Raw genomic sequence first — 15159 nt, 5'->3', positions numbered from 1 at the left:
TTAATCGGTGCTACAATGTTTTATGGATGTAAAATTATTTACATCCGCAAGAATTTGACGTTTCTTTCTCTTTCTGACATATGCCAAAAACTTATTGGTTTTATATTGATCTATTTGATATTTTGCATATAAAATATTTTTGTGTTTCTTAATGCAATAATTTAGTTTTGGATCATCATTTTACATTTTTTAAACTTTTGTTTGTAGCAGATAACGTTCTAATTCACTGACTAGAAGTGAATTGAAAGTGCCCAGCCATGCCAATTATGTTCATATTTGCATTCTTGTGATAAGTGTGGGGGTGTTTATCTTGTAAAAAGTGTAGTGAGTTGATTTCTATAAGAGGAATTATAAGCGCAACTTTTTCATCAACTAAACAAAAAATGCTGTGTTCAACTTGACTATAATTGTATCAGCACAAACAATAAGTTAGCTTGTATAAGTAAGTGTGTAAACAGCAAGCTTTACTTTGTGTGTAGAACAAATTTCTAAACATAAACTGTAATTTTACGTTTTGTACTTTTATATAATGAATAAGAAATAAGTAAATTTATATATAAAATATATGAAGGAAAAAATTATGGCTCCTCTCAAGTTTTCATTTAATATACTACACTTAGATGATGTTACAAACAATTAATTGAATATTATTTATTTATTATTTTGTTGCTAATTAAAAGATATTAATATAATGTATTAACGCAGATATTATGATCAATTTAACTGGAAAAATCCAGTTAAATGTGTTTTATATATTGTATATATTGGATTGTATATAACTTCATCATATATTATTATTTACATATATAAATTTATTAATAATAATATGAACTTAATTTAACATACATGTTTTTTTAATTTAATGTTTAACATTATTTAGTAAAACAATTATTATTTATTCTTTGCCACAAACAATTACAGCCAAACTCCTTCACAATGAATTACTGATAATTGGAAACAAGTGTAATTATAATTGTGAAGAGAGATAATTGATTACAATTACACCTTTCACTTTCTAGGTGACACATAAGTTAATGTACATTAAAAGAACTAATTAAGCTTCATTTAATATTTTCCATCTAAAAATAAACATTACTCCTCTCTTATCGTCAACCTCTTTTACTTCGCACCCACAAACAAATTGAGTAAGCAATTCTCAGCTTACAACATCATTAAAATATAATTAATCCACAAAAGAAGCAAATAACAAATAAGCGGAGGCAAGTCATAAAATTGATGTAAACAAAGAAAACCGAATAAAAAAAGCTTCAGCTTCGAGTTGGCGCCAAAATATGTAAACAGAATTCATCAAAGTCAAATGCATTGTAAAAAAGCTGCTCAAATATTCCTCGGAGAGAAAGAGAGTGAGAAAAAGCTTTCACTACAAAAGTTACCCGCGATGATGATGAATTTGACTTTGAAATCGGCGAGATGGCAGGATGTAGGTCAGGGCGCCTTCAAAAGCTTTGTTATGCGATTTCACTTTCAGTTGATTGTATTGGGTTGTGCGTATCGTGGCGTTTGTAAAAACGCGGAACTTGCTTTAAGTGAATCGATAAAAAAAATAAAATAAAAATTCACTAAACAAAAATAACAACAAATTATATTCTAAATTCCAAGCAAAATATAAAAATAAAAAAAATATTAGCCAAAAAAAAGTGTACGTTTCAAAAAAAAAAAAAAAAAATACTTTATTAAAGCGACTAACTAACTCAATTTTATGATAAAATATAATTAGCACAGGAAAAAGTTCTAACATATTTTAAACATTATTTTCGTTATTTTTTTTAGAAATTAAGAAGTGAGTATAAAATTTTATTTTTATATTATATTTTGAGCAAAATATTTAAAGTATCATAAAATTTCCTCTTGACTTTTATGTATGCGTTTCAGCATCATGTTTTCCATTAGAGCCACCTGTTTGACTAAAATTAAAAATTAAACGCAGAAATTGTTGCAATGCATTAGCGCCATATAACGAATTACGTTCTTTAAAGTACGGGGGCTGCACAGAAAGTTTACAAAGCTTCTATTTATAACTAATGCTATAAATGACATAAAACTACTTGGTTAGATGTTAAATCTGACTTTAATGTAATATATAACATATGTAAAATGTATGAAGAATTTAATAGTTTTCTCTATTAACACCAAAAACTATATTTAAAATATATATATTTAAGAAACTAACTGATGTATTCCTTATAAATAATGAGTATATTACTTCCTCTGAGTACTGAAATATAAATATGGAAATAGGTATAAAGCATGTAAGTAATGTACTAAAAATAAATATAAAGAGTTATGTAAGAAGAAGTACTTCGATTCGGTTTTTAGATTAGTAGACATCTATAACTATATAACTATAACTCATAACTATATAACTCTATAACTCATAGTATAGATTGTTTAAATTTAAATATTTTATTTATATTTTATTATTAATATAAATTTAATTAAATTACATTAATAAAATTTTTTTTTATTGTTTGTACACTGAAATGGACCAAAATATTTCTAATATTTTATAATATATATATATAATATATATATATATATATATCTTATTTATATTTAAGCATATATTTACATACTTATTAAAATATAATATATTTAAATACTTATATATTTATATTTACATTTATATATTATATTTATATTTATATTTAATAAATTTTAAAATATATAACACAAATTATAATTTTATGTGTTAAATAAACGACCTAAGCCCGGTAATAATCAAAAAACTTATTGAAAATTGGTTGTTATAACAATAAATATGAAATTAATACAATTTAAATATTTATTCAAATATTCAAACATATTAATTTGTGCTTTTAATTAGAAATTAATGTGGAATGGAATGAGCTTACGACTAGTAAGTTTTTCTTAATAATAAAATATTTAATTAAGTGTATCATTTGGTACTTCCTTTAATTTGAGAATATTTTGAGTAATATTTTTTATCTCAAAAAATCCGACTTATATTCTTTCATTATATGACCTTCCAATATATAATTTAAAAAACTATACTGTTTATGTAGTTATCAAAATTATAAAAGAAATATAATTTTTATATATAAACTATATAAGTATGTATAACATTTTTATTTCTTTTATTTTAACTAAATTCCAACAACTAAAAATTTTATTTATTATTTTTAAGTACAATATATTATATAAAACGGATTAAAAAGTACAAAATACAAGGATGTTATATAAGGTCACATATTATTATGTATAAAAACAAGCAAAAAAAAATAAAAAAATGTGCTTTAATCTTTCACTATTGCGATTTTTTTCGTAAAAATCGGTAGGAGAAAGGGTGAAGACTACTTTGCTCTTCTTTACAAATGCGATAAAATGCTATTTATCATATTATTAATAATTAAATTTCAGAAAAAGTAGTTAATTTTATATTGTAATGTTCTTTTGAAAGAATTGATGTGTCTTTTCGTAGATAATTTATCCGCTGGCTTTAAGGTTATTCCGCTTAACTATTTCAATAAATATTTCTTTACTCACATACATATTAGCATATTTTATATAAGATGATATAATATGATTATGATATTTGATTTTAAACATTTCCAATAACCTCTTAATATTGGCTTCCTGAGATTTATTATATAAGTTTTTGGAACCGTAGTATATAATATTAAACGAGATCGAAACGTGATCTGAATAAACACAAAGTTGCTTCTAAAGAAATTAACCGAGATTGAAACTACTAGTTGATGGGGTCAATAATGGCTGGTTTTACGTTCCAAAACCACCATCGAGTTGAATGACCGAGTACCATTTAGCATATCTAAAACGGTCTACATATATAGATTCTTGCAGGCTCCAACAACAACAACTACTAGTTGATAATAATTTAATTAAGTTTAACAGCGTTTTAAACTAAAAGATTTAGGTTAGCTTGGACTTACCGGCTAATTTTTGACAGACTAAATGTAGACAGTCTATGAGTCCAATGTGTTATCCTACGCCTATTGTTTTTATATATCCTCACTTCTAATGATTTGGTTTTCTAAATAACTTTTATGATACGTGTATTCTTAATTTTAGAGGTTGGTAATTGTTTTAACCCATTTATTTAGTAGCGCTACCAATACAAGTTTGTTACATTTCTTCGAAATCCTTAAATTTCCCAAGAATTGTATACCCTGCTCCAGTTTCAAGATGATGAACATGTTGTTCTGTCTGCTAATATCGTAATCTTCTATGGAGTATGATATAGAAGACTACGATTTAATATAGATTTAGATTTAAGAATGTAAAGCTTTTATAGCTGCTTTGTTATCAGTAAATAATCTAATATTAGTTTTTGATATCTATTTTTCCAATAATATATCAGGAGCAAGTGCCATCAACTCCGCTTGAAATACAATGATATACTCTAGTATTCTGTGTAATGCGTTAGGTATGTTCATTACAGAGTAAATTCCAAGCCCAACCTTGTTATCTAGTTTGAAGATATTGGTGTAAACGTTATATTGATTGTAAAAGTTGGGGGAAGAATAATTTGGCCAATAATTTCGTTGCGGTTTAGAATAGTGTCTTCAAATTTGATAAACATTGTGATAGTCGACGTCTCCTGAGATGACTTTCACTACTTTCGAAATGCAAAAGTGTCTTGTATTTAGTAATTATTTCATTGAAAAAATATAGTGCCCGAATAGAACTGAAGAACCTGATTCTGAAATTAGGGTTATCTGCAAAACAGGTTATATGACAGATCAAGTTTATGTTTGGTGTAGTAGGTGCAATGTTGTTATTTTTTAATAATTACAATCGAAAAATTTTCGAATACAAAATACCCATTACCTTATAAATGCCTATGTTATAATAAATTTCTATACGTTACTTTATTAGAAACACTTGAAACAATTGGAAAACAGAAGTAAAATACATTTTTAATTTAATCCTCTCTAATGCAAACACTAAAATATATGCACATACAATAATTCTAATATATGTGATATATTTATAGCAAATGGCAAGTCGTTTTTATTTATATTAGCCATTAAAAATGAAATAAGGCTTTTATTACAAATTTGTTTTGGTTCGTGTTTTATTCATGGATGTCCCTTGGATTTTCCTTCGTATGACTGCATAACATACCAAAAAAAGCACTTCTAATCAAAATGACGTCATTTCTAAAATGGTTTAAGGTTTATTTAATTTTCGTGAAGGCATTCCCCAGGCAGAAATTAAATTTATAAGAGAAAAGTTCATTGCTTTCGTTCGTGTTGTTTGTTTATAATTTCACTTATTGTATGGATTTGTTAACAAGATTTCTACGTGTTTTTATTTTATTATGCAAATTTACTAAAAACATAACTCGAAAAACAAAAAATCATTTGAAAATATAAATTTTTATCTTCTGCTTTTAAATAAATTAATAATTCAGTTTTCAATTTATGTGATTTTAATGGAAGACTTGTGAAAAAGAAATCTTCATTATTTAGTTATAAAGAAAATATTATATGTAATCATACATATAAACTTCTAATCGTTAAAGATAAATATAGACAAAGTACTTAGCAGAGCTTAGTACTAATACCATGCTTAAACTATTGTGGCATAAAGAATCGAAAAAAAAAAGAAATAATTTTTATTTGATGATTTCTGCTGCAAGACAAACCCTAAGATCTCAGTAATAAAAAGTGTTAGGATGATACATCTAAAACCTCCAAAAGAAACTAAAACATGTTCGCATGGTGTGCGAACAATTTCCACATTGTAGAAGAAACTAGAACTAGAGCAGGATGCAAAGATTAAACATAACTACCAGAACCTTAAACGTTACTATCAGAACCATAGAAAGGGCATCCTACCTGATAGCCAGGAGGCAGTACAGGCTCTTAATTCTCATCAGGTGATATTAGGACTGCTGGTGGAGTATCTTGAGACGCCGTAACCTCCTTGGTCAAAATAATTAGATATGAATCATATGGGTTACAACAACGAACTTGCAGGAAACACTTGATTAGCATCACTACTTGTCGCTTCGAAATCGTATTATGGCTTGGGTGCTGATAATTTTTTTAATTGATTAATAGAGATGAAAAGAAGCAGGAAAAATATATTGAGACAATTTAACAGAGGTTCGCTTATAGAAATTTTGAACTTAAAATAATTTAAAAGCTTTATGCAATTTAAGAGCTATCACAGGAATTCAGAAAGGACGCTGCAGGTCCTTACGAAACTGGAAACTTAAGCTTATGTAACAGGCAGTATTTGTAGAAAGAGAATAAAATCTTACAACACTTGCTGTGGGATTTCCCAGCGCTAAAACATAAGCCAAAAAAATCATTGGCGGGCATGTTTTATGGGATAAATAAAAAGAACTCAATAAAATTGGTTCAATTATACAATTATAGAGGAAAGTGAACATGAAGAAATTTTTTTTAATTCATTGTAATGATTAGCTTTCTTCTGGTATTATAGATAAGCCAGCATAGCTTTCTCTATTCGGTTTTGAAATTAATGAATGCTTAATAAATTTTGCGTGAAGGATAATATCGTTTCGACAATGCATTAACATATATTTACCTATTGTAGCTTACAAAGACTTACTTGCTTAATTGCACATGTAATATTAAAGTAGCTATTAAACTTAAAAATTCATTTAAATTTTAAAACCACTAAAAATTTTGCTTAAAGAATTTAGAATTTTCATTGTACATCCAATAATGTGAAGGCTTTGTACTTTACTCAAGGATTTGTTGCGCTCATGTACTTTCTGCTTATTATGGAAAAGAAAAGCTCTGCGTTTAAGTGTAGCGAATGTGCATTCACATACATTATTCACACTCAGTTCCACTGGCACAAGAAACACTTGAAAACTTCTTATAGGACTCGTTAAAATTAGATGAAAAAACCCAAAAAAAAATAATTCTTTCAAACAATGTTGGAGGACAAAAACAAGATGATTCGTTACTCAAGGGAAAATTAGACTAATATTAATGGTGAAAATAATTTAAAGAAAATTTAAATATTTTATCAATCCTTATTTCACACCCATAAGTGTTGCTACGTCACATAAGTGTCGTAAATAAGTATATCAGTTTATGCATATAAAAGTTTAATCTAACATCATAAAGTAATAATATATAAATAAGACATTTTTACATAAATACGCCGACAAGTCTTTAAGTTATAAGAAAAGCATAATTAAGCATTTTTTAAATCAATTCGTATCAATATCTTAACATAACCCTTCATCAGCTCATACCTTTAATCTCAATTTATTTAATTTTATCAAGTCATCAAGTTATGGTGTGTTTAATCCTATAACATATGTATGCCCCAGTGTTGTACATTAGCTGTTCTCTGTTTTCATTACTCTTGTAACCACTTCTTCAGGTAAGCAAATTCCATATGCTGCATTGAAAAGCAAATTCAAGCAATTTTATTATGGCAGTTATGCATGTATCTGCTTCAACATACACAATGACCCATTGAGGCTACCTATGACAGCTATTAATCAGTAATCAATGTTCGGCGCTGCTGCAGAAACAAAAAAAGTATTTAAATGGATATCTCATATCGCAAGCAGAAATAAAACTCCTTAAGCTCCTTAGGTTCAATACAATACAATTTATGAAGGAAATTGGACTTGGAGAAATATTCTAAGTTCATAAAGGGACACAATAAATCTCTAATTTGCAAGGTAAGTCCCCCTAACGTAATAATAATAGTTATATCAAGTGCATTACAAACAAAACAGTATCCATGACGTTTTAATCTAACTTAAGGAATTTTCTAAGGAACTGTTTTGCTTAGTAAAATTGAATATATTAACCCTTCTTTTATCTTAAATATAAGCTAATAGACCCATGTTTTGTTTATATTGTATTAAATAATCTTAAAGTATTATTTTAAAAGTGCTACACGATTTCTGGAGCATAGTGAATAAACTTTAAATTCATTCTAGTTGTAGATTTTTTATATGAAAGTGCTTATGCAGAATTGAAAAATCATTATGATGCACTCCATGGTATCAACATTCTCGTGCACCTTAATTTGTCAAACAATCAATTTTGATATATATCAAAACATATCACATAGTTTGACGATAATTTCTAGCATATCAGTCAATGTGATATTTTGACAACTGCAGTTCATTTTAATTCATACACCAAATCGTAAATGAATTGAATAATTAAGACTATTTAAAATCCAATTAGATTATGAATCCTTTATTATTTACTCTTTCAGAAACAATGTTTTAAATAGCCAAATTTCAAACAGCTACAGATTCGATAGACAATTGGACAAAAAGATGGCGTATGAAACTGAATTCTGCTAAATCTGTTCATGTGGATTTTACAAATAAAAAAATACAGTACTTTCCTATTTCGATTCAATGTACTCAGATACCATATGCCAACACTGCAAAATATCTTGATAAGACGTTGGATGCAAAACTTCGATGGAAGGAACACATAAAAAAGAAACGAGACGAACTTGATATGAAGTTGCGAAAAATGGAATAGTTGATTGGCCGTAAATCCACACAAGATTCTACAAAATAAGATTCTGCTAAACAATCAAATTTTAAAACCTGTATGATCGTATGGCGCTGAACTATGGGAAAGCGCTAGCCAAAGTAACGTCGAAATAATCCAACGTTTCCAGAACAAGGTTCTACGGAACATTTTAAAAGCGCCATGGTACATTAGGAACAGCGATATACACCGCAATCTAAAATTGTTCACAGTCGCTAAAGAAATAAAAAAGAAAGCAACAAGTCACAAACTGAGGTTGCAACAACATGTTAACACAGAAGCTGTTAACATCATAACCTCGTATGGATAACAAAGACGACTAAAACGGCGAAATATCGCTGACATGGTATTGAATTCGAACGTAAAGTAATGTGTGTAGAAAATTTATTATTATTTATTACTTATTTATATATATATAGTATTTATCAAATTCAAGGTACTCGTTATTTATAATCTAAATAGTTGTAGCAATAAAAAATAAAATAAAAAAAACTTAAAATTTGAGGAGGTGGAATGCTTTAGGCACCGTCAGACCGACCGTCATCGGAATAATCTGCCCAACTCCTTAACATTTATTGTAAATACGAACTAAAACACCCCCTCTTTGACGAGACTTATGCCTTTTTTTGTTAGCATTTCAAGCCTAAAATGTATTGTCATTTTCGATCTGCGTCCAGGTCTCCATTTTTTCAAAGCATTTTCTTGGTGTCTGCACTATTTATTAGTCCAGTTTCTGGTTTTTCTTTCTAGGTCAAATTTATTCGCTTAAAATTTAACGATGATTAAATCGTGTATTCTAAGTAGCTATTTTTACCACCCTTCATAGTATGTCTACATAGCTTGATTCTAGAGATATTTAAATTTAAAGCTGGAAATATTAACATCAGAAACATAAACAAAAGGATATTATTATTAATCGCTTTTTGGCTCGTCTTATTGTGTTTTCATCATACTGTTCATGTTCAATCCACTTTTTCACACTTTTAAAGGTGAAAACTCGAATAATTCATTAGTAAATTTAGACTTTATTTTGATTATATTGACTATAATAAAGTAGTCATTTTTTTAAGTAGTCCACTATTAAGTGTAGATATAATTTTGATTATGTTGACTATATAAAAATGGTTATTTTATGATATCAGACATTGCGTCCAGCAAATCTACCAGTGATGGCAAAGGAATTGATAGTGTTATTTTTTTATCTAGCTCTACATTCTGATGAGGGGTAATCGCTGTTTGTGTAATCAATCTAAAATTTTGAGTTACTAATTGCTAGTAAGTGATGTTACTACCTTTTCTTTTTATTATCGGCTTAAGTATTTGCAACTTTAATACCCGAAAATTATAGAACCAAACTCTATCGACACGTGGTTTGGGAAATAAAGTAACTGAAAAAATCGAAATTCATCAAAATTGATCATCAAATCATGACGTCAGGAAAACTCTTATTATGGCTTGAAGGAAGCTATTAGTAAATATTACGAGGGCTGCTATATATATATATATGTAGCAGATTTTTTGGTTACTTGTATATTTTGAACTTAATATAATAGTTTGTATAAATAATATTCAAACTAAGACAAAGTCAATGACAATATTTTTTATTAATAGTAAGTATCACTTATCTACTATTTCACTAATGTCAACATCATAGTTATATTTAGTTTTATAACTAAAATTATAGTATGGTATTATTCCGTATTCTGTAAGATATAATTAGTAATTTTCTCTAATCTCCAAATGAATCAGTACCATGTGTACATATTATTATATAAATTAAGTCAATGATTATTAACATAATCTAGATTTCCGCCACTTTTATTGTAATATGTACTATATAATAATTTGTATAGTATATCCTTTAAATGCGTGTTAAGAAAATATCATGTAAAACTAAACACAGTAATTTAATTCCCAAAACGCATGTATACCTTTATTAAATAAAATAAATAAAAATCAAACTGAATTCAATATTTAATAATATTTGTTTATAAATGTTTACAATACATAAAATCACTTGAATAACTTATTATCATAATTCAATGGAGTACCTATTACAGTGGATCACCCACGTAGTCACAGGTACTATAGAATAAAAGTGCTTTAAACACTAAATCGCGTTTCAACAAGAAGAAGAAGAATACATATTATATTAAAGGTTAACATTTCCAAAAAACAATTGAGTAAATATTCTATTACCTCGCACATCGGCAGTTATTTTCTTCATAAATCCTTTAATGTATCCTTATAATATATTAAAATTACCTGCAAAGGTGAAATTTTCCTGTACTTATTCGGTTTTTTATTGCTTGTAGTATTATTACTGCATATAAATAAAATTTTTTCTCACCATTGTTTTTTTTTTTCAAGCAATTCGTGGGTATTAACAAATTTCGTTACGCGTGGGCGTATGAGTAACATTATTTATGCATGACTTTCGATGCGGCATTGCAAAAGAAAGAGTTTTTTATTTTGGTATTGTTTGTAAATAAATTCATGATTACTTAATTTTTATGTAAATATTTCAGAAGTATTTGTTTATAAAATTTTTTATTATTTTTAGCAAATGTTTCCACATATAAAAATTGAGCTTTTATCAAACGCAACGATTTGTATTGAATATTTTCCAAGGATAAATCCGTTAATACCGGAAAATTTTATTTTTATTATTTTTTTTATGAAAACAAATTGCGTTTTGTTAGTTACTGAGCATATAAAACGTATTTGTGTACATATATACCATATATATTTTATATACGAAATCCAATGACTTTTTGATTTTCGAAACATGTGTGGGTCGCCTGTTGCTATTGGTTATTCTAACTTCCATAGAGATTTATGACATATGGTACATTTATTGAATTCAGTGAACTAAACTTTTTGTATCAATAAAAATGACTTTATGTACTGAGAATAATTCACACATTTTTATTTTTTTTAAATAAGTAAATGTATGAAAAATAAAATGTGGTTATTAAAAAAAAACTTATTAAAAAAAATTAAACTTTAGGTATTAAAATACAATTAAATCAGCAACCACGAACTCGCTCAAAAAATAATTAATTTTTGATAATACTTTTTAAGAGAAACTTAAAGGCTTAACGTTGTTCAAATTACTTTTTTATAGAAATAAATTAGTTGCACTTTAAACTAAAACACCACCTTATGAGACTGGGTACACATACGGATGCAAACTGTAGATTCTATAAAGAAAACTAGGAGTCGGCCACACAAATGCTATTAGAATGCCTGGGAATGTATATTCTTACGTATTAGTCAATAAAACTCTGTAAAGTAGGTTCCATATTACTTTTTATTGACGCAACAGAGCTTAAAGACCTACTCTAAATCCAGAAGGGAGCACAATAGACCCGAAGGTCGCAGTGTCACATCTCCTAACAATAATAATAATGCAAAGATTTTATTATATTATTTCCACTAATCTTATTCGACTATTAGTACATCATGGTACATTAGAAACAGCGACCTTCACCGCGATCTAAATGTATCAACTGCCACTGTAGATATAAGTAAAGTGGCAATGATCTCATCATGAAAAACTTCGCTAGCATACAAATAAAGAACCCATCAAATTGCTTGACACTAGCACCTTAAGAACACAATTGAAACGTAGAAAACCTTTTGAACTGATGGCGCACGCTCAATAATGTTCAATAGAATGTATTGATATCTATTTATATGTCAATCAATGTAAACGGCACGTTGGTCAACAATGGCTAGTTGCAATGATAGAAACTTTTATCTCAGCACCTCTTGTAATAATTGTTTCAATAAAAAAAAAATTTGACTATTTAAATCATAAAGAAATGTACACACTTAGAACTGCGGGTATTATCAGTGCTTAGAATAATAGAAAACTACTTAAGCATACAAATATTGTTTAATAACAATAACCGATGAGATTTTTGACAAATACCATACTAAGCTGTTTCTTAAATATTTTAGATCGCCTAGTCTTAAAATGGCAATATAGATCAAATAAAATAAATAAAATTGCATTATATATCGTTCTGATATGCTGACGAACCGATAAAGTGGACTTGCCAATTTCGTAACCGTGGACCAACTTTACTAAGCCGTATCGTTAATGGCTTTAGTCTTAGCGGCTTTAGTGTTAATGTTCATATAAGTGTTTTAATTGAAAATGAAAATATTTCATTTGAGGCGATTGCTGTTACATAAATAAATAAAACTAATATCCCTCCTAAAAAAATCAAAAATAAAATATAGGAGAATCAAAATGTTTTTGAGATTAATCCTGAAATTATTGAAATTAAAATGGTTTGAATTAATAATATTAATCCAATAGATAATGGGTGATTTAAAAATAAAAATGTAATACTTGAAATTAGTATTATAGATAAGATTAATATATGTAAGATTTCAAGAAATAGTTTAATTAAAATATAAATTTTGGGAATTTATGATAAAGAATTATTTCTTTTTTCTTGAGAGTTTTAAAAGATTATTCTTATTTTTGATTTACAAGACCAATGTTTTTATTAAACTATTAAAACTAAAAAAAAAAAGTTTTTTTTAGAAAAAACTTTTTGGTTTATCTTTATTGTCCTTAATAAATAAACTGAAAATAGTAATCATATAGACATAAAAATCTTAAGTTTTTTAAACTTTAAACATCTTCTATCACTCATTGTCAAGCATGTGGCACGCAAAGAGCAAGCAGAACTCAGACCCAATTGTTTGTAGGAAGATCATATTAAGAATCTCCAAATAATTGTTTACCATATAGTGAAGTAACTAGCTCTCCCCACCCCCTGCCCCCAACATTTCATTCCTATCGCCATTGAACAAGTGTTCGACACATTTCTTTATAAGATCATATGGACAGCACTTGAATGCAACTGTATCCTTAATTTATTTGATAAAGTGTCTCTTGTCAGGTGTGCACAGTTCAGCCATGCATGTGACATGCACCAGCAGATGTATCGAAGTAAATTCCATGGTCAGACATGGAAGTTTACTTTTTCCGCTATTATTCAATGTTATTCTTGATATTATTATATCAGAAAAAACAGCCAAAGGCCATTAAATCACATTCGGGTAATATAACAAGCTAAGCAATATAGATTATGCATACGACATTTGCCAGAACTCTCACAGCTTAATTAAGGATCATAATCAATCTCAATCTATAAGCAAAATGAGATAATATCAAAGCTAACAAAAAGTTAAAAGTCACATCAACGCGACTAAATAGCTGTAACTCATTAAACTTGGAATCAGTAAACTCATGCATCGGGGATAATTTATTTTAAACAGGTAGCTGTAACTATTGTATATCAAAAAAAGGCAACAGCAAACAGGACATACAAAACAGAATAACAAAAATTAAGTTAAAATTAAATGAATTTTAAAGTGTTCGATTATAACTATCAGACTTTCAAATATGAAGTTTTTAGAAGTAAAAAAATATTATTCAACTTTAATAATAGTTACAGTAATCCATTCAGCCGTCAACGAGTACCCTGCTAATTTCTGTTTCTTTTTCTAAGATATCATTGGACAACCACGAAATGTCAGACCTTACGGTTTATATTTGAATCTAATGAATAAATTTGTCCAGTATATAGCTATATCTACTAGCTGTACATAAAATTAAGATTTTCAATGACAGCGTATCATAGTTATTCTATTAAATAGCTTACATATCAACGACAATTCAAAACCAATTTACAAATTCGAGCATTGATAAAAACATAACTAAAATTTATATTAAAATTATTGTTAAACTTACTGAGTTCAAATATATTCAATTAATACATACTTAAATTCATTTAAACTTCATGAGAATTATACATTATTTATAAAATTTGAAGCACTAACTAAATTAAAAGCACTAAGTATCACAAAAATTAGCAAGTATAAAGCCGAAGTAAATTAGAACTCATTGCCTAAAACTTATTTTAGAAAATCAAATATTAATTAGTTCTGCATTATAAGTCATCAAATTTTGATTCCAACTAAAGTGCAACAAAATTTTGACCGAAATAAATTAGAACTCAATGCGTAAAACTTATTTCAGAAAATCAAATTTTCATTAGTTCTTATTACTAAGATATTATATTGAGATTGTATAAATTATGCATATTGGCAAAATAATACTTTTGCGTTTATTTACATACTCGTATTTATAAAAGATACAAAATACGTTTGGGAAAGGTACACTGTTAGAAGAGAATTGTTTTCTCACTCAAAGATTTTTTATTTTATGGACATTATAGACTGATTGGTATATAAGTCCCGTAACTATTTAAATTATATTGGAAATCAAACACTTGTTAAAACCAATAAACTGTTCTAATTATATATAGTTGTCCATATCATGCATACCTACAGTATAAGATGTCACATTCGAACATTTACTCTGATTTTTGTTAAATTGTCTTCATAAATAATTTTATACAAAGTGGAATGAAGATTTGGACAGTTCGTCTATATTCTTGTTCATTTCACTATTTTACTTTCAGAAATAAATTTAATGAAGAGGTTCATTCTTTAAAGAATTATGTTAAGGTAGAAACTAGAGAAATTGACTGCCAAACTCAAAAAATATTCTCTAACCACATACTAGTTAAATTGATCTGATCATTTTGTTAGA

General features: G+C 27.5%; 1 protein-coding gene across 1 annotated transcript in view; it reads left to right on the top strand.

The window, feature by feature from the left end:
- The first annotated feature begins 1767 nt into the window (after window positions 1–1767).
- The window catches only part of LOC119678120 (extended synaptotagmin-2), a 38999-nt gene continuing 25607 nt past the window's right edge, over window positions 1768–15159 (top strand). Inside the window, exon 1 of the mRNA XM_038089789.1 lies at window positions 1768–1801. The gene's annotated coding sequence lies outside the window, so the exon portion shown is untranslated. The remainder of the gene's footprint in view (window positions 1802–15159) is intronic.

Source organism: Teleopsis dalmanni, chromosome 2, assembly GCF_002237135.1.
Source record: "Teleopsis dalmanni isolate 2A chromosome 2, ASM223713v2, whole genome shotgun sequence".
Taxonomy (NCBI): domain Eukaryota; kingdom Metazoa; phylum Arthropoda; class Insecta; order Diptera; family Diopsidae; genus Teleopsis; species Teleopsis dalmanni.
The sequence above is the reverse complement of the archived record's forward strand: the minus strand, read 5'-3'. Positions and strand labels throughout refer to the sequence as shown.